Source organism: Hevea brasiliensis, chromosome 14, assembly GCF_030052815.1.
Source record: "Hevea brasiliensis isolate MT/VB/25A 57/8 chromosome 14, ASM3005281v1, whole genome shotgun sequence".
Taxonomy (NCBI): Eukaryota; Viridiplantae; Streptophyta; class Magnoliopsida; order Malpighiales; family Euphorbiaceae; genus Hevea; species Hevea brasiliensis.
Window position 1 is genome coordinate 29,945,052 of NC_079506.1, and position 20,459 is coordinate 29,965,510.

A 20,459-nucleotide genomic window follows, 5' to 3' on the forward strand; every position below is an offset into this window, starting at 1 on the left:
AAGGCCCACAATTTAAGCACAAATCAGTTGATTTTTTTTTTTTTTATCAAATTGAATAGAAAATCGAACTTTCTAAAAATATATGAAATATATTGCACTGAATAAACTGAAAAACCAAATAGAAAAGCTCAATCATAATTGTTTAATTCAATATTTCAGTCATAATAGGTCATTGCACAACTCTACTCCTAATTCAATTAAACAAGAAATATCAATTTAAAACCCACAAATTAAACTCCAATTAAGGAAGAAAGCAGCAAAATACCCGCAAAAGAAAGGGTTTTGGAGCTTAAGAAGGAGTTGAAGTGAAGGGAAGCAAAATGATACTAGGGTAACGTCAACCAGTTTCAACTAATTAGTCGTAATATCCAACTGCTTTAATTTTAGTGATTTAAATCAATTAATTTCAAAAAAAAATTAGATGTAAATTAATTCATTGAATATTGAATTTTTAATTTTATGCAGCTGGCTAAATAAGACTCAATTATCAACTTTTACCACTCATTATATTATGTTGGTTGAAATTGTTAAAATTTTGATTAAAATTAATTAGCAAAATTCGCAAAAGCCACTAAAGTAAATTACAAATTTATTAAAAGGTTTGGTCTTTTCTTTTTATTAGATTTTTTAAGTTCAGCACTTAAAATACCAAGATTTAAGTCGCACAATGTTGTAAATAGAAAAATGTATGATATCTTAATTGATTGCTGATTAAGTTTTATATTGGACGAAATGGGTCTCTTTTTTTCTGGGATATTTCATTAATAAGGCATGCTTGGCTGTTGGTTTTTTTAGTGGGTGTTGTTTTCGAGAAACTTTTGCTTAGTCCGATTCATTATAAACTCAAAATATAAATATGTGAATAGGTAAATCACATCATTAATAGGTGAATCACATCATTAATGTTATATCTTGGGTCTACGATAAACTAGTTTTAGGTAAGAAAAATCCGTAATGTTCAATGTTCTAAAAGTTTGTTCAACAAAGATTGTTTCCTTGTAAGGGAAAAAAAAGCAGTTATTTTGGGGAATCTCTCGTTTATTTTTTCATTCATTAAAGAATAAGTAGAGGAACTTTGCATTCTCAAATGTGTTTAGATTGATCATATCTATTAATTATTGATCTCATTAACCAATTGAAATAGATTTGATGCAATTTGCATTGGTGCAAGCCTAACCTTCCAACTTGAAAGACTCATGTTGTAGCTAGGTGACAATAACGCATTATCTAATTATAAAATTGTCCAGTGGTAAAGTAAAAAAGGAAAAAGTATCAATTAACTTATTGGTTTTCCAATACAAATCTTGATGGATTTTTGGTCTTTTTCAATCATTTTCTCTATCGAACGTAATTAGGACGACAATAGCTAAATTTTGACATTAAAAAAAAAAAAAACCTTATACTTATGGATCATGGCTCTGCTAATAGACAAGCAGTCAAATCTTGCGAGTTGAGTAATATAACATGATATGGACATTATCATCAAGTGAGTTTATGTTATCTAATCAGGGTTTATATGCTCAATTTCGCATAAATGGGGAGCTAAATTGAATCTAATCAAAGATCAGATGTTAAAACTCGCTCTCCCTTTATAGTTGAGGGATTAATTGGACCTTTGACCATAAAAAATATGGGTACATGAGGCATATTTAATTAAAAAAAAAAAAAAAATTTATTAGGTGGGCTAAATTAATATATATCAAGTTCGAACCAGGTGGCGATGACATTGTTGTTAGACAAATCAATTATGGCTAACTGATCGGTGGTCTTTGGAAAGATTTATGGTTATTATATGTATGTTGAGTTTTCAAACGTTTTAATGCCTATTTATGTTTTTCAATTGATAATTATTTTCTAAAAAATTTAACAGGTGTTTATGTAATTATTACAGACGGTCATTCAATTTTATAAATATTTTCATAAAAGTTATTTAACTTTAATTTCTTTTATAAAACTTACTAAATTTTAATTTGATTTCATAAAAATCAATATGACCGAAAATTTAAAATTTTGTGGCTAATCTATTAACTCGTTAACTATTTTACAAATAAAATTATCTAACTAGTGGTTACTCGTGGAGAAGAAGTAGAGAGAGAGTAGTGGTTTGATGGTGAAGGAGGCAGCTAGATGTGTTTTATGCATCCTTTTTTTTTAATAAATTAATAAAATAAAGTAATTTTATTTATAAAATAATTGATAGGTCAACAGGTTAATCTGAAAATTTTAATTTCCTATCACAATAACTTTTATGAAATCAAATTTAGTGAGTTTTATGAAAAAAATTAAAGTTCAGTAATTTCTAAGAAAGTACTCATAAAATTGAGTGACCACGTATGATATTTACCCACGATATTTATATTTTTCAATGAGTGAGCAACTGGTCCATTAAAGCACTGTGAGTATTTATTAAATAGTATTTCATGACATCAATAGTGTTTATTAACATATCACATGTGTTTGCACTAAAAATAATTTAATCAACTCATTAATTATTTTAGGGCCATGATTAATTAAATTAATTTTTTTTGAAATTAATTTAATTAATTTTATTATATTAATTTAATTATGAGGCCTTAATTAAATAATTAGATATTATTTTTTACGGTTATCAAAAGGAAGTTATAAGGAGTTAGTTAAACTACAGGAAGTTACCAAATAATGCGTAAGTTATCAGAGGTTAAGAAACTGGTGCTGGGGAGTTACAAGAATAGATTGGACATGCAAACATGAAGCAAGTACTAGTTCTGAAATCTTCACATGATCACTCAAGTGCTATTATAAATATGCTCTACTTTGCAATGTTTAAGAATCACCCACTAAATCAATCAATCAATAACAACAAACTCCAGCAGTCTATTTATCTTTAATTTTATCTATCTTTTTATTTTTCAAACTTTGTATTTATTTTCAAAGCTTTGTACTCAAATTTCTAGTGATCAATACAATTTTTTATTACTCTAATTGTTCATTTAAAGTGAGATTTTGACGAAGCTACGCTCAGTTTAGTCAGGTTTCCACAACCGTTTAAGAAAAGTCAGAAAAGCGCACAGCTGATACACTCAGTATTTGGCACTCTTGCAATTTCTAAGCTGTTAGCTAGCCAAATTGTTTTCTAAGCAAACAATTTTTTGCACGCCTAATGGGATAAATTCTCACACAGTGTCAAAACAACAATCTATATCGTTGTTCTTCGCCAAAAATTAGCAAATAATTTTTGGCACGCTTAGGGGAACGCAAGTCTCATTTCACTGTTCAACAACATCATTTTTGCAAGCAACACCATGCCTCCAAAAACTAGAAGTAAAGAAATCACCGGGTCTCAAGATGTGGAGGGAAGTTCTACTTTAATCGATCCAAACTTGCATGCTCCACTCAAGGTGGAACACTTTAAAAGGCACTATTGCAGGGAGAAGAAGTTTAGATTCTATATGCAATAAAGGTTGTACTTACTTTGCCCGCTAACCTAGTTCAAGAAAGGGGTGGAGCAATTTGTAATGTTTTTTATATGGAAAAACTGACATCTACTATCACGAATACTTTGATAAAAGGCATTAATTCGTGGGTGGAGAAATCTCATCAATTGGATGCATTATTTTTATAAAATGTAACATTCTAATTTCTATGTTACTTTTTGATGGCTAGGTTCCTAGGCCAGAGGAGTCTGATTCGGCATCTAGGAGCACTAAGGAAATTAAAAGACAATCCTTACCACGAACTCCCTAAGCCAATGTCGAGGGAAGCCGAATTCAGACTAAAGAAAGGTACCAGCCACCCCACAGGAGAGATGAACAGGTGGTGGGACAACCTAGAACACTTATGCAAGTTAGCTGCCCTAGCTACAGAATAGGTGCTTCTATGCAAATTATTGGAAACACTAACCCTGCGATTCATCCGAGTAGTTATAATGCAGAGACAATTACAGGTTCTCAGATTGTTCCAGTGCCTCAGTAAGTGTTTACACCATAGGTAACCTTTGGCTTGGGATGCAACAATCATAAAGGAACCAACATTTCCGTGGTGCAGGTTTCGCAACCAACTACACTAGGGTCCAAGTGCCAGCACCTATGGTTCAGGTTCTAGTAGTCCCAATTGTGCCATAGGTGAACATGGAGCAGTCAGGGATGCTGTTCAAGAGTTATATGGGCCAGACCTTAGGCAAATTAGCTGCCCAAGATTTCATAAGCCATATCTTGACACCAATAATAGGGCAAACCCATACTGAGAGGTTATCGTATCCCTGAATTTAGTGTCTCTTTACGGGAGGATGGGCAGTCAACTTTGGAGCATGTAGCAAGGTTCATAATACAATGTGGAGAATTGGCAAATTATGAAAACTTCAGTAGTTACAAATTAAGGCTATTCCCAAATTCATTTATAAGAACCGCCTTCACTTAGTATTTAACTCTCTTAAGAAACTTTACTTTTTCTTGGTAGGAAATGGAGAGGCCATTCCATACTCATTTCTTTAGGGCTAAACCCAAAGTTTGTGTAGCTAAACCCAAAGTATGTGTAGTTGAGCTTTCTAGAATGACTCAGAGGAGTATAGAGTCAGCAGATGTTTTCATTGCACGATTCAAGAAAATAAGGAATAGGTCCAAAGTGTTGCTGCTTGAAATTGAATGTGTCAAAATGGCCTAGTGGGGGCTGGACATCAAGCTTTGAAAGAAGTTCCAAGGGATAGAGTTTAGGGATTTCTACGAATTGGCTACTAAAGTCATTAAATATGAAGTGTTGTTAATAGAAGAATCAAACTAGAAGAGGACGACTATGGGTACATATTACGAGTAGGTAAGTAATCATAAACTTATTGTGGCTAATTTGGTTACTATTGGTACCTGTGTATGTCTTGCTCTAGGTTTACCAACTAAAGTGGTTCACTAGAAGAAGACTTAGATGACTTCAATTGCACCTCTTTAGTATGCCTTCGACACCAGTAAGACTGAGGAGATATTTGATTTCTTGCTAAAAGAAAGGTTTATTCACGAGCTTCTGACCAAGGAGGAAATGAGAGGGAGAGATTACTATAAGTATCATAATTCATGGAATCATAACATGAATAATTATTGGGCCTTTAGGGGAGTCATCCAAGATTGCATTAATAAGGGGATCCTGAAATTCCCTAAGAAGAAGGACTCTATGTTGATTGACGAGGACCTTTTTAAAAGAGTGTAAGCATGTTGATTAGTTCATTAGAGCATTAAATTTCAAATTTTTTCTTTCAGGGTTACATGCATCATGTCACATCTCTTATGTTCCTAATTAACTTTAATGTTCAATTACATATTAAAACACTTTTAATATGTATTAGGATCTATGCTGATCATTCAAGATTTTGAATTAACAAATTAATTCATTTAAACCCTAGTTTAAAAGAGAAGCTAGAGCACTAACCTCTTTGATGCACTATGGATATAATTGGCACCTTTAGGAAGCACCTAGGACCCCAAGTGTTATCCCTCTAGCTTGTCCACACCAAGATCACCAATGGGTAGCCCTTAATTTGCTTCTCAAGTCTTTGCTAACCAATTATAAATTGGGTTTTTGCTTTTAGAGAGGTAGTATGTATGTATAGGACACTAGAAATAATTTCTAGCAATTTTAATTCAAAGGATTTTGGGCAATTCTCTTTGAATTGATGAGATAAGATGAAGAGGAGAGGGAGAGAGGTGTGCTGCCACACTTGAGAGAAAATAAGAGTGTTATGTTTCTTCTTTTCTTTTCCCTTTTATATAATTAGGTCATTAAGTCACTTAAATCCTATGCCACATCACTACCTCATTGCATCTTATTTTTAATTGACTCAATCACATTAAGGCAAGTGTCAAAGCTAGACTTAATCTTAACTTTGATCATCTTACATGATAGGAAGACAAATGGCAAGCTTATATGATGCCATGTGTCACCATCTCATGGCGCCACATGTCACCATATGAAATGACCAAATTACTCTTATGTTGTAATTTTGAGTTTTCAACCCAAAATCATTATTTCTCCTCTTCACTCCTCTTCAAATCAATTTATATCAAATATAAATTAATTAATTAATCTTTATTAATTAATTTCTAACAATTAAATTCATATTTAAACACTTTAAATATAAATTTAACTTATACTATACATCCAATAACCCAGATTTAGTTTCAAGTCATGCTAGGGACTTTGCAATCTTATTACAAATCAAACATATTTAATTAATCAATTAAACTCTTTAATTAATCAATTAAATCATATTTTACTAGGTGATTATCTGGTGTATGTGTGTGACTCACTAGGCTCATCACTAATTAGTAATGAGATATGATATTAACTCTTAATATCATCAAAACTCTTTCTTAGCATAAATGATTTCTCTAAATCATTTTAGGCATCTCATTGACCATAGTTGACACCTAGCATAGCGCGCCATGGCCACCAAATCAGTAACAAGGAATACCTTAAATGAACCTTTAATCATATGTTACCATGCACTAGAATCTCTCTGTTACAAAATCCCAATTCGAGCTGGAGTCATGGTTTATGTCAAACCTCATTTGCTATGAATATTATGTTCTCTTTTAATTCCAATTCTTGATTAATTAGATTTTCTTATCAAAAACACTTTTCTGACTAAATCTGTTTGTCTTGGCCAGGAACTTAAAACATTAAAAATAATTAAATGAACATAGGATTTTATCCTTATTTACTTAGGGTAACAGATTCAATCTTGATCAACACCTATCTCCATATATAACTAGTAGGAGCCAACACATGCCCATATACCCATACACAGTATAAGTATGAAAGCAGTATCAAACTCAAACCACCTATATGCAAGATAACTGTGTTATCTCATGTCTAAAGATTATATGCGCTGATATGATATATGACAATGCATTGACAAGAGTAAACTCCATGTGCTTATCATATACGTCACTGGTTCGGCCTACTTATCATGTATAAGTGCCTATCATGTTTGTTATGTGGCATGAGACTTACCATTTCATCTTATTTATATCTCATATAAATACCTTGGGAATAAACATGAATACAATCTTTTTGGATAAGTCATGTCTTGTGTGAAGTATCCTCGATTGTGAACCAATTTATGATACTTTGTGCTAGAAATACTGTCATTTATATTCTTAACAACTTAAGAATAGAATTTCTAACAAAATATTAATGGACCTTTTCTATTACACATAAATATATTATGTAAACGAAAAAGTAAAATTGTCTTTTATTAATAAAATATGCACAAGATACATACTAAATGATATACTCTAGGGCATACTACTAACACTTTTTCCTCCGGTGGCATCTACCAGCATAACCATTGTGGATCTTTGAGGAGTCATCAATGAATTAAGGAAGTTACAAGTCCAAACTGAGGTGAATAGAAAATCCAAAGCCCTGCCTCGGGGGTTTTCAACTTATGGAGCTCTCTTTAAAATTCCTAAGAGGCTGCTTAAGAGGCAGGCGTGATATGTCACACCACTCAGAAGGAGTCCCAGGGAGGCATATAGAGGATCCTACAATAAGCCCAACAGGGGAACTGGACACTATCTAGGCCATTTTCTAAGGAAGGTTGAACCTGTTGCACCTGTGGAATCTTTAGTGAAGTTTCAGAGGAGCCAAACTAGGCTTGTGGCACTACCTTTGGTCAAGCAGAACAAATCGTGGCAACAAGTGCACCACCCTAAATTTCCATAACCATTAACTCAAACACAAAAGAGAAGGCTCTAGAGGCAAAAGGTTGTGGAAAGAAGAATAGAAAGATCAACCTGTGCAAAAAAACAAGTTCAACAAGAAAGTGATTGAAGACTCAGAATCAGTGGGGAGTTCAGAGAAGACTTGCTCGAAAGAAGGAAAGTAAAGCTTTAATTACTAATTGTGATGTTGTTTGCTTAATTCTATTACTGCTTTTCAGAAGGCAGTGGTATAAGCACCTGAGGAAACACAGAAAATAATAGATCCTTTCGATGCTAAGGTATGTAGTGGGGTTACTATCTAATACACTAAACTAGGGGAGCCAAAGAAAATTGTGATTGACAAACCATTAGAGTGAATGACTAAACATTTACGGCCCCTATATACCATGATCCTTCTTAATGGTTGATGCACCTCCAAGGTACTCCTTAACAATGGGTTGGCAGTAAATATAATGTCGCTCAGAATGTTGTTAACACAGGGGAAGTCAGAGGAGGACCTCATTACCACTGATGTCTCTGGGTTTGCATTCACTGGAGAGGTATCTAAGACTCTCGGAGTCCTTTCAATAGAGGTAACTGTGGATAGTAAGTTTTCCACCATCGCTTTCTTTGTGGTTTATTCCACTGCAAATTATAAAGCACTTTTAGGAAGAGACTGGATACACGTAAATTAGTGTGTTTTGTCATCACTTCACCAGTTTCTATTATTTTGGAAAAGGAATGATGTAAAAGTCATGTGGGTAGATGCCAAGCCATTTACAGCTCACTTTTTGAAGAAAAAACCTCACCAAAAGGCTCAGGGGGTAGTAGCATGCAACTTCCCTGATAAAAGTCATGTCCTCTGTGCAACGTCTGGCATGACAATCAGATTCACTATTCCTGGAAAAGGGATACAGAAGGTAGAAATGAGAGATTTAACAAAAGAAATGAACACCATGCTTGCAATCGTTCCTTACAAATGGTCGAGGGTGAAGCCCATTGCAAAGGAGCTCCATGATGAGTGACAAATATGCACAAAGGGAAATGGCAGTAGTTTCAGCTGCCATATCCAAAATTCTAATGCAGCAATTCCTTGACAAGATAGAAACAGAAAGAATTCTGGAAAATAGAATGTGCTGAGGTCATTTATGAAGAGGAACTAAAAGAGAATGGCCTAAAGGAGATATAACTTCAGGACCTAGAATCTACACTTGCAAAACTAGATGACGTACTAACTAGGGTGTAAGACCCTCTAAAGGAGGTCAATCTCGACTCCCTCGAGGAGCCTCGGTTAACTTGTATCAGTTCTTTGTTAAGGAGTAATTTGAAACAAAAAAATAATTTCACTGTTGTATAAGTATAAGGATTGCTTCACATGGAATTATGATGAGATGCTGGGCTTATAGAGGAGCTTGGTTGAACATAAATTGCCCATTAAGCCAAATTACCTCCCCTATCGATAAGCACCTAGAAAGATGTCAAGGGAGGTAGTCCTAAAGGTGAAGGAGGAAATTGAGAAATTGTTAAAAGTAAAGCTTTAATTACTAATTGTGATGTTGTTTGCTTAATTCTATTACTGCTTTTCAGAAGGCAGTGGTATAAGCACCTGAGGAAACACAGAAAATAATAGATCCTTTCGATGCTAAGGTATGTAGTGGGGTTACTATCTAGTACACTAAACTAGGGGAGCCAAAGAAAATTGTGATTGACAAACCATTAGAGCGAATGACTAAACATTTGTGGCCCCTATGTACCATGATCCATCTTAATGGTTGATCCACCTCCAAGGTACTCCTTAATAATGGGTTGGCAGTAAACATAACGCCGCTCAGAATGTTGTTAACACTGGGGAAGTCAGAGCAGGACCTCATTACCACTGATGTCTCTGTGTTTGCATTCACTGGAGAGGTATCTAAGATTCTCGAAGTCCTTTCAATAGAGGTAAATGTGGATAGTAAGTTTTCCACCATTGCTTTCTTTGTGGTTTATTCCACTGCAAATTATAAAGCACTTTTAGGAAGAGACTGGATACATGTAAATTAGTGTGTTTTGTCATCACTTCACCAGTTTCTATTATTTTGGAAAATGAATGATGTAAAAGTCATGTGGGTAAATGCCAAGCCATTTACAGCTCACTTTTTGAAGAAGAAACCTCACCAAAAGGCTCAGGGGGTAGTAGCATGCAACTACCCTGATAGAAGTCATGTCCTCTATGCAACGTCTGGCATGACAATTAGATTCACTATTCCTGGAAAAGGGATACAGAAGGTAGAAATGAGAGATTCAACAAAAGAAATGAACACCACGCTTGCAATCGTTCCTTACAAATGGTCAAGGGTGAAGCCCATTGCAAAGGAGCTCCATGATGAGTGACAAATATGCACAAAGGGAAATGGCAGTAGTTTCAGCTGCCATATCCAAAATTCAAATGCAACAATTCCTTGACAAGATAGAAATAGAAAGAATTCTGGAAAATAGAATGTGCTGAGGTCATTTATGAAGAGGAACTAAAAGATAATGGCCTAAAGGAGATATAACTTCAGGACCTAGAATCTACACTTGCAAAACTAGATGACGTACTAACTAGGGTGTAAGACCCTCTAAAGGAGGTCAATCTCGACTCCCTCGAGGAACCTCGGGTAACTTGTATCAATTCTTTGTTAAGGAGTAATTTGAAACAAAAAAATAATTTCACTATTGTATAAGTATAAGGATTGCTTCGCATGGAATTATGATGAGATGCTGGGCTTACAGAGGAGCTTGGTTGAACATAAATTGCCCATTAAGCCAGATTACCTCCCCTATCGATAAACACCCAGAAAGATGTCAAGGGAGGTAGTCCTGAAGGTGAAGGAGGAAATTGAGAAATTGTTAAAAGCAAGTTCTATCAAACTAATTAGGTATAGTCAATGGCTTTCTAATATTGAACTGATTGTTAAGAAAAATGGAAAGTTGCCTATGTGTATTGATTCCAAGGATCTGAATGTTGTAACCCCAAAGGACATATACATAATTCCAACAACAGACATGTTGGTTGATGCTGCTACTAAAAATGAACTATTGTCCTTCTTTGAAAGTTTTTTTGGCTATAATCAAATCTTCATCACACCAGAGGATGTGTCCAAGACTGCCTTAGATATGCTGGTTCCATTGAAACATTTGAATGGCTGATCATGCCCTTTGGGTTAAAAAATGCTTGCTACATACTAGAGAGCAATGAACGCTATTTTTCACAACATGCTTGGACACTTCATGGAGGTGTACATCGATGACATAGTGGTAAAATCCAAAAAAGCAGATGACCACCTGGAGTACTTAAGGAAGAGTTTCCAGAGGATAAGACACCATCAGCTAAAAATCAATACAGGATAACTATAAGCAATTACAACATTGATAACTATATGTTACAAACTGTAACTATAAGTTACAATACATGTATAGATGAGATAGACTTCACGGATAAGATAAACTCTATCATTCTACAACCTCCAACACTTTAAATTTTAAAAGTACAATAGTCTTTCAAGAACAAGGTGGATTGTGATGACGTCTACCTATGCTTCTTTTTGTTTTTTTATAACCCCTATTTTGAAGATTTTGAAAACCTCCTTTTTTAACTTAAAAAAAAAAAAAAAGAAGAAGAAGAAGAAGAGAGAGAGAACAACAACAACAACACTTTTGCATCCTAACTTTATGCTTTTGTGATTCTAAGCTGAACTTTTATTGTACATGAACGTTTGTATCTTTCTTGAATACTAGAGACTGAAGCAAATCAATTGATTTGCGATTCCCAAGTCTTCTTGCAAATTGAATTTTGTTCCTAGTACGGTCGAGCACCATTTAGTCTCCTATGTTGACCATTGTCGTATTTCCGACAAGAGAAATATATTGACATTGTTGCTGCTCCATGGTGAATATGTGCTGCTTGCTTTTCCCTTCCCCCCTATAGTATGGTTGCTTTATGGGTGAATTATTTCATGAGAACAATTGACTCTACTTCATCCCTCCTATCCTATGGTTGCTCTCGGTCTTACCCATTCACCTTACAAATAGTGGTCAAGCAAACATTTCTTTTTTCTCTAGTGCCTCAATGATCTAGTTCGTTTGGCCATTTACACTGCACAACCTCAAACACTGCTAGTTATAAGAGTACAAAGTGTCCTTCATGAACAAGGTGAATTGCAGGACCTTTTTTATCCTTTCAAGAAAAGTTTATGCATTATAAATTGGCAATCATTCCCAACAATGTCTAATAACAGCACTGTAAAATTTTCTTGTGTTCACCACCTTGCTAGCTATTCTTTATTGATTATTTTTTATCTATATTATTTATGAAAAATGCAGATCACGAGGGGGAGAATTGGAATGAGCAAAAAATCATTTCAAATATAATATTTACAAAAAAGACTGAATATTTGAATATAGACAAAAGTATGAGTTCATATTATAATATGGGCTGAACATTTGAATAGATAAGAAAGTGCAAGTGAATTTTATAATCATGACAAGAAAAGGACTGCTTAATGTCCTTAACATATTGGAAAACCTTAAACCTTGTTATCTTAGTTATAAAAGAACAAATACGTAAACAGGCTCCTTAATTTTATGCTCTTTCCTTCAGTAGTTATCTATATGTTTGTAAGACAAGTTAGTAAAAAATTGACATATATATATATTATAACAAAAAATTAAGAAAAAAATTATTTAGTACTAAAAATTACTACTATAAATAATTTAATAATAAAAAATATATGAACAAAAAATATATTATAATAAAAAACAAATTAAATAAAAAATATAAGAAAGAAAAAGAAGATAAGAATAAATTAGATGAGAAAGATAAGGAAGAAAAATGAGAAAGAAAAAGGTGAAGAAGAAAAAAGATGAGTAAGAAAAAGTTGATGAAAAAGAAAAATGAGGAAGAAAAAGATGATGAAAATACATTAAAAATAAAAAGATGATGAATAAAATAGATGAAAAAAAAAAAAGAATGATAGAGAAAAGAGAAGAAAGAGAGAAAGAAAATGAGCAGTAATTTATATAAGTGAATTAACAACCGATTTTAGTAATTGATTGTCGGTTGCTAATTTTTTTAAAAAAATTAGGCAAGAAATTTTGGGTGAAAATTTTTGCGACCGATTCGCAATAATCAATTGATGTCAACAATTGATTCGCAAATCGATTGTAAATAAAAAAATAAAACAAAAATTTAGGCGAGAATTTTTGGGGAAAAATTTTACAATCAATTCCCTATTAATTGCAAAATTAACTACTAATAGCAACCGATTTCATTCGATTATAAAAATCAGTTATTATTAGCAACCAATTCGCAAATTGGTTCCAAATATAAAATAAACAAAAAATTGAGTGAAATTTTTTTTTGGGGAAATTTAGCAATCGATAATCAGTTGAAAAAATCAGTTGCTATTACAATCGATTTGCAAATCGATTGTTATTAGCAACTAATTTTTGTAACTGATGTAAATTGGTTACTAATAGCAATTAATTTTTGTAACCTATTACAAATTGATTACTAAATTTTAGACTAATTAAAATAACTCTTTAGCAACCAATTTTAGCAATTGATTTCTTAATCGGTTACTAATAGCAACCAATTATAAAATCGGTTGCTAATCGTATGTGCAAGTTTTTTCTAATATTATTTATCAACTAATTTACCATCTAATTATAAATCGGTTGTTATTAGCAACCGATTTAGCAATTGATTCTTGAATCGGTTGCTAAATTTTTAAAAATAAATTATTTTACTAAAAAAATCAAAATCAGTTTCTAATAACAATTGATTTCAATCGTTTGCAAAACTAATTATTTATTTTAGTGATTTATAACATTTAGAAAATTTGTTAATTTTTCTTCAAACAACTAAACTTTTTATAAATTTTGTAAATGAGAAATTTTATAAATTTTAATAGCAATTATAATTAAAATAGATATATAATTTTAATATTATAATTATTTTTTATAAAATTAATTGTTAACAGTTTTTTGCTATTTCACATATGATTTAAAATTCAATTTACTTAATTGAGAGTTTTTCTAATTACTTCTTAATTCATTGAAGTTATAATTATGTTTTAATAGGGGTATATCATTATAATTAATTAATATAAAATTATTCACATATTGAATTTATACTAAAGCATAGATAAGCAAGGTTTTATAGCATCCAATTTAGAGAAAAAAATCTTATATACAATAATAAACTATCTGTATTTACATATTATTAATTATATTTTATTATTATTTTATTTATTTTTAATTTTTTTTAGGGCTTTATGGACTCAAACCATAAACCTTCTCTGTAAAATAGATCAAACTGATTTTTATCAAAATGATTCAAACTTTTTCAAAAACTCAACATGTATTTTTTTTTTTTGTTTTGCATTGAACTCATTCATTAACTGACATAAAAATAAACTATCTACTTAATATAATAATGTATATTATAAGAATAATTGAGTAGAATAATTAATAATCTACTAATTATAAAATAAAATACTAAAACAATATAAGATTAGATAAAATTGTTTTGTTTACTTTCTGAGTCTTCCTTATTGTAGAAAAATCCATAAATCTCAATTTGTCAATTGACAGTAAAATTAAATAAATTAAGTTTATCTATAATTAAAATACACTTGAATAATAAAAATAGAATATGAATTATAAAATAAAAAATAAAATTTATCTTATGAAATTGAATTTGTCCACTAATTATATTGAAATAAAAATAAAAAGAGAAAGTACAATTCTTATTAGTAAAGAATTAAAAAAAAATGAGATGAAAAAGGAGAAAAAAATTGTGATGAGAACATGAGAGGAAGAATAGATAAAACTTATAAAATGAAGAGTTAGTGAGGGAAAAAAGAGAGACAGAGAGAATTGTGTCATTTAGAGTTTTAGTAAATATATTTTTATTATTAAGGTTTTATTATTTATTTTAAAATATTTAAATAATAGATGTTTAGGATGAAGTTCATCAAGTATAAATTTATTAAAAAAATTAATTTTTAAAGTATTAGTCAAATAAACAAGATTATTTTAGTGGGGTCTAAGTAGGTGATTTATATATTTTATAAGTTTGTAAATATTTAGAATAACTAAAAAATAATTTAGTGAAAATGAGATTTGGTGTTTAAAATTTTTGTATTAATTTTATTATAATAAATGAAATAAATTTTAATGAATTAATAATACTAATAGAATTGTGATTATAAAATTACAAAATTAGAAATTATAATAAAATTTTTGGTATAAGTAAAATTACTATTAAAATTTAAATTTAAATTTATATTAATTATAGTTCTATTTAGAAATTAAAGTTATTTATAGATATAACAATAGATAAATTATCGCTAAATACATTAGCAACGAATTAGAATGTATGAATCTCTGATTACTAAAAGTGTTAGTGACAAGTTTGTTATGGCCAGAAGTCATTAGCAAGGGCTTTTTATGAATTAGTGAAATGTATTGGTGACGGGTTTACTATCGCTAAAAGTTATTAGTAATAGTTTTTATGAATTTTCAAAACCTATTAGCAACATATTAATATGAATAAGCCTCTTATTGTGAAATATATTAGCGATGATTTTGTTGCCACTAAAAATTATTAGCAACCAGTTTATATGAATTAGCGACAAATGCATTCTCGATGTTTATGTTATTAGCAACAAATTCATGTATGTCACTATAGTTATATTTTTATTGGTATTTTTATAAATAATATAAATAATGAAGATATAAATAATAAAAAGAATTTTGGACAACACAATGTTTCTTTTTCCTCATATATATATATATATATATATATATATATATATATATATATGCTTTTCACATTATTATATTTGTTATACAAACTAGTGATTTATTTTTTTTACATAATTTTCTATTATTTTTTATATATGATATAATATTATCATAGCACTATAAATATTATATTTAATTATTTAAATTAAAATATTAAATTTAATGTCATTTTCATTAATTATATAAATAAAAATATTTATCAATTTAATAACTATTATTTTTTTATTTGATTATATTATTAACATATAATATTAACTTAATTATAAACTTAAATGTAATATCATAAAAAAATATAATAATAAGTTTTAAAAATATAAAAGGTGAAGATATTTAAAAACTAAAATAAATTAATAATAAATGCAAATTAGCTCTTTAAATTAAATTCATTCAAACTCTGTTATTTTACATTTTGAAAAAATAAGTTTAATTTGCATATATTTAATATTAATTTTTCATAATTTAAAATAATGTAATATTGCATGATGAAATTGCATAGCTAAATTAATGTAAAAAAAATTATTTATAAAATTAAAAAATTGAATAATTTTTTAAATGTGTTTTTGTTAGTTATTATGTTATCATTATAATTTTTTCATTTTCTATACATTGATATCTTGAAATTTTATATTATCATATTATTTAATACAAATAATTTTAAAACTTATTTAAAATTCTAATTATACTTAATAAGTATTTTTATTTTTTAAAATTATAGATTATATTATGCATGTTATAAATACATTATTAATTAAAATATAAATATAAATTTAATCATGCATTTTTAGTTATTTCATAATAATCGTATAAAAATACTCTTAAGCAAGAGCGGAGCCAGAAAGTTGAGTTAGTGGGATTAAAACTTTTTGCTTCACTCGATTTAAAGAAAAATATTTTACATAATAATAAATTATTTATTAAGAAAAAAATAATAATAATACATGTAAATTTAATATATAACAGTAATTGAATTGAAAAAAAATATTTTTATAAAATAATAAATTCTTACTATAATATTAAATTTATAATTTTCTTCGGTAATTTTTTTTAATTTATATCTTGCTTTTAAAAAAAAAAATCAACTCAAAAAATCGTAAAGAATGAAGAAATTATTTCTTCTTGAATATAATCGCATTGCAATTTCCGTGAAAGAAAACTTTTATTTTGAAAAAATTTCTTTCATCCACTTTAATTGTTGTCGAGTTTTTTTATGGGACAAATTCCTAAACAATAACGATGCGGATAATCCAGAAAAAAAATTAAGTCAATTATTAACTATTTTCGATTAAAAAAAAATATTATTAACCATTTATCTTCAAAAGCCAGGCTCAATTGAAAAGTTGAGTCTTCAATACATATAAAATATTTTCTAAAAAAAATTTTTAAAAAATGAGTGGGTCATTGACCCTACAGTGGTGGACGTGGCTCCACCCTTGCTCTCAAGTAGTTAATTTTTTTTTTCTTTTTTTCTGCTCGCTTCTTTTTCTCATTTTTATTATTTTTAAAAATCTAAAAATATTCTAAGAGTAACTTCTACTATTATAACTTAATTAATTAAATAGTATTTTAAAAGTGTTTTCTTAAAATGCTTATTTGACTTCGTTTTGAATTTTTGACTATGTAAGTATTTTTAAAATAGGATTTATAATAAAATTTTAATTTATATTAATTATTTTTTATAAATAATATAAATTTATAAATATATTTTATTTAGTTCATATATTTATATATATTATAAATATAAATTAATTGTATTTTTTGTTTTTAACTTATTAATTTTTTATTTTAATTAATTACTTTTTATAAAATTTTATATTTAATTGAAGTTAAGTATAAGTAAAATTATAAATTTTAAATTTATAGAAGCTTTAAAATTAAAAATTTTAAATGTATATAAATAAATTTAAAATTAAGAATTTTAAATTTATGTAAATATTAAAATTAATTTAAATAATAAAACATAATAACAATTAATTTAAAAAATGAAGAGATTTTTTGGCAAAGCTTATTTATATTAATTAATATATTTTATAAATAATATAAATTTATAAAGATATTTTAATAAGTTCAAAAGTTTGCCATCATATTTATATATTTTATAGATTAATTATATTTCTATTTTTTATTTATTAAATTTTTATTTTAATTAATTATTTCTTATAAAATTTTATATTTAATTGAAATTAAATATAAATAGAATTAAGAATTTTTAATAATTTAAATAATAAACATATAATTGTAATTAATTTAAAAAATGAAGGATATTTTTTACAAAGTCAATGTTATATATATATATATATATATATATATATATTCTAAAAAAAAATCTGTTATATTATATATCTTTTTTATTGATAATGTTATTGCAAAGGATTATCGTCATTTAATTATTAATTTTTTTCCATTAATAATTCATAATACACGCTATTTATTTTACGTTAATAGTACATGAAATTAAATAAATTTAATTTCTAATAAAATATATTAAAACTTAATTTAAAAATTAAAAGTATCACATTATTAATATAATAATATTATTATATCATATTAAAATCACACTTTTTTTTTAATTATTATTTCTTACGCATGTCTAAAAAATTAAACATTATCACCCATTAATCAATAACAAAATATTAAAAATAAAACTTCAAAAGCAGCTAACTTTTTTTTTTCAATGTCTATGTTAACTAACCTAGACAATATATAATATACAATATTTAACAGAGGTATTTAATATATTATATTAATAATATTTTATATAATTTAAATTAATTATTTACATTAATATAATTTCATTTAAATTAGGATTTTGTATATATAATTTTATTATATATTGGTTTTTGTAAATATTTTTAATCAATAGTTTTTAATACTATAAATAATATAAAGATTAAGAATATTTTTATCAGTTCTTATATAATATAGATAAATAAATAAATTATAAATGGATTATAAATAGATAGATAATATAATTTAAAATTTTTGTGCAAAATATAAAAAAATAAAATTTGAAACTTATAATTATTTATAGATTAAATATTTTAATAAAATTAATTTTGATTTAGGGTAGGAATTAGATATTTATGTATCTAGTTTTTTTGCAAAAAGTATGTTGTACGTTATTACATTCGTTCTAGAAACTCGTGATTTAATTTTTTTAAATAAATTTTTATTGATTTTTATATATTATATTATATTATCATGGTATTATAAATATTATATTTAATTATTTAAATTAAAATTAATTTTAATATCATTTTAATTAATTATATAAAAATTATTTATTAATTTATAAAATATTTTTTTATTCAATCATATTTTTATGAAAGTTTTGTGTTATTTTATTAACATATTTTCATCCTAACTTTATGCTTTTGATTTTAAGGTGAAAATTTTATTTGCCGAGCATGAACATTTGTATCTTTCTTGAATACTAGAGACTCGAGTGAATTGTGATACAATTGATTAGTGATTCCCAAGTCCACTTGCAAGTTGAATTTTGTTCCTAAGACTTTTGAGCTGCATTTAGTCTCGTATTTTGACCATATTGTCTTATTTCTGAGAAGAGAAATATATTGACATAATATGGCTGCTTGCCTTTCCTTTCTTTTTTTTTTTTTTTTCTTTTTCCTATCCCTCCTAAACTATGGTTGCTCTATGGGTGAATTATTCTGTAAAAATAATTGACTTAATGGATTATGGTTTACCTTAACCATTCACCTCACAAATAGGGGTCAAGCCAGCATTTCTTTATTCTCTACTGCCTCAATAATCCAGTCTACCGGGACCATTCACATTGCACAACCTCAAACACTGCTAGTTATAAGAGTACAAGGAGTCGTTCATGAATGAGGTGAATTACAGCATCTTCACTTCTCTTTTAGTCTAACCACTATCGTGGACATTGTGAACATATGGTTTTGAGAGTTGAAATAAATCCACCTTTTTTTTTTTTATCTTTTAAAGAGAAGTATATTTTTCCAACGAGTCTCTGCTTATCTGGGACACTCCATTAGTCATGCTTGGCTGTTGCTTTTTTCTAGTGGGTTATCTTTGCAGATTTGAAATTGTTCTCCATTCTATTTTACTATGTGGTAAAAAGGATAGCTTCCTTTTTACTAGAAGAAAGAATAAGTAGAGTTGTCGTATTGTGGAAATCTTTCCTTTCCATTTTATTTAAAAATAAGTGTAGTAGTTATATGTTTGTCGTTGTAACTGAGTTTTTATAGGCTATTTTTGAAAATACAATTATTTTGAAGCTTATGTTGGACAGCTGTGGAAAATGCTGATTTCAAGCATAATATGCCTATCTATGATAGTGAAAATAAATTTGGAGATTTTTTTTTTTAATTCACAAGCTTATGTAATATTGAATTTTCTTTTCCATTGAAGCCTGGGTGTGATGTGAAGTTGCTTACAAAGTTCTACAACAGTTGAAGACTTGAAGTTGTCTAATGGTTAGTTTAGCCATTTGAAACTGATCTACTGTAGTAATGTGTGTAACTATAATGGTAATGGTTATTAGCCAAAGTTTTGAAGCTATTTATAAACTAAGGTCTATTATTTTTATTAGCCTCGAGAAACTAATGTGCTATAGTAATCATTCGCTCAACTGCGCAATGGTAATAGTAATTGTTACAGGTCCAGTAGCATAGAGTTTATACCAGGAGAAAATTCAAGAATGCTGGAGTGGATGACATGGCAACACCCTCTAGAATAACTAACCAAATTGGAAAAGCAGCTGGCTAGCATGAGATGCATGTGGAAAGCGGTTATAAATAGGAGAGCTGGGTATAGCTAAAGGAATAAGAAAGTGTTGTATTCCCGTGTCAAGGATCTCGTCACGTGCCTATGAACAGGATAATTCTTCCTCGGGTATGGAAGACTTCCCCTTGTTATTGTTTCTTTCCCTCCTCGAGGAACCTATGGTGATGGTGTTTGTAGATTCATTGGAGGGAACCTACC

The 20,459-nt window shown here is 28.7% G+C and overlaps 1 protein-coding gene across 1 annotated transcript in view; it reads left to right on the forward strand.

The window, feature by feature from the left end:
- Positions 1 to 19,938, forward strand: part of LOC110662800 (F-box/FBD/LRR-repeat protein At1g16930) — a 59,739-nt gene extending 39,801 nt beyond the window's left edge. Inside the window, exon 3 of the mRNA XM_058135271.1 lies at positions 19,887 to 19,938. The gene's annotated coding sequence lies outside the window, so the exon portion shown is untranslated. The remainder of the gene's footprint in view (positions 1 to 19,886) is intronic.
- The last annotated feature ends 521 nt before the right edge of the window (positions 19,939 to 20,459 follow it).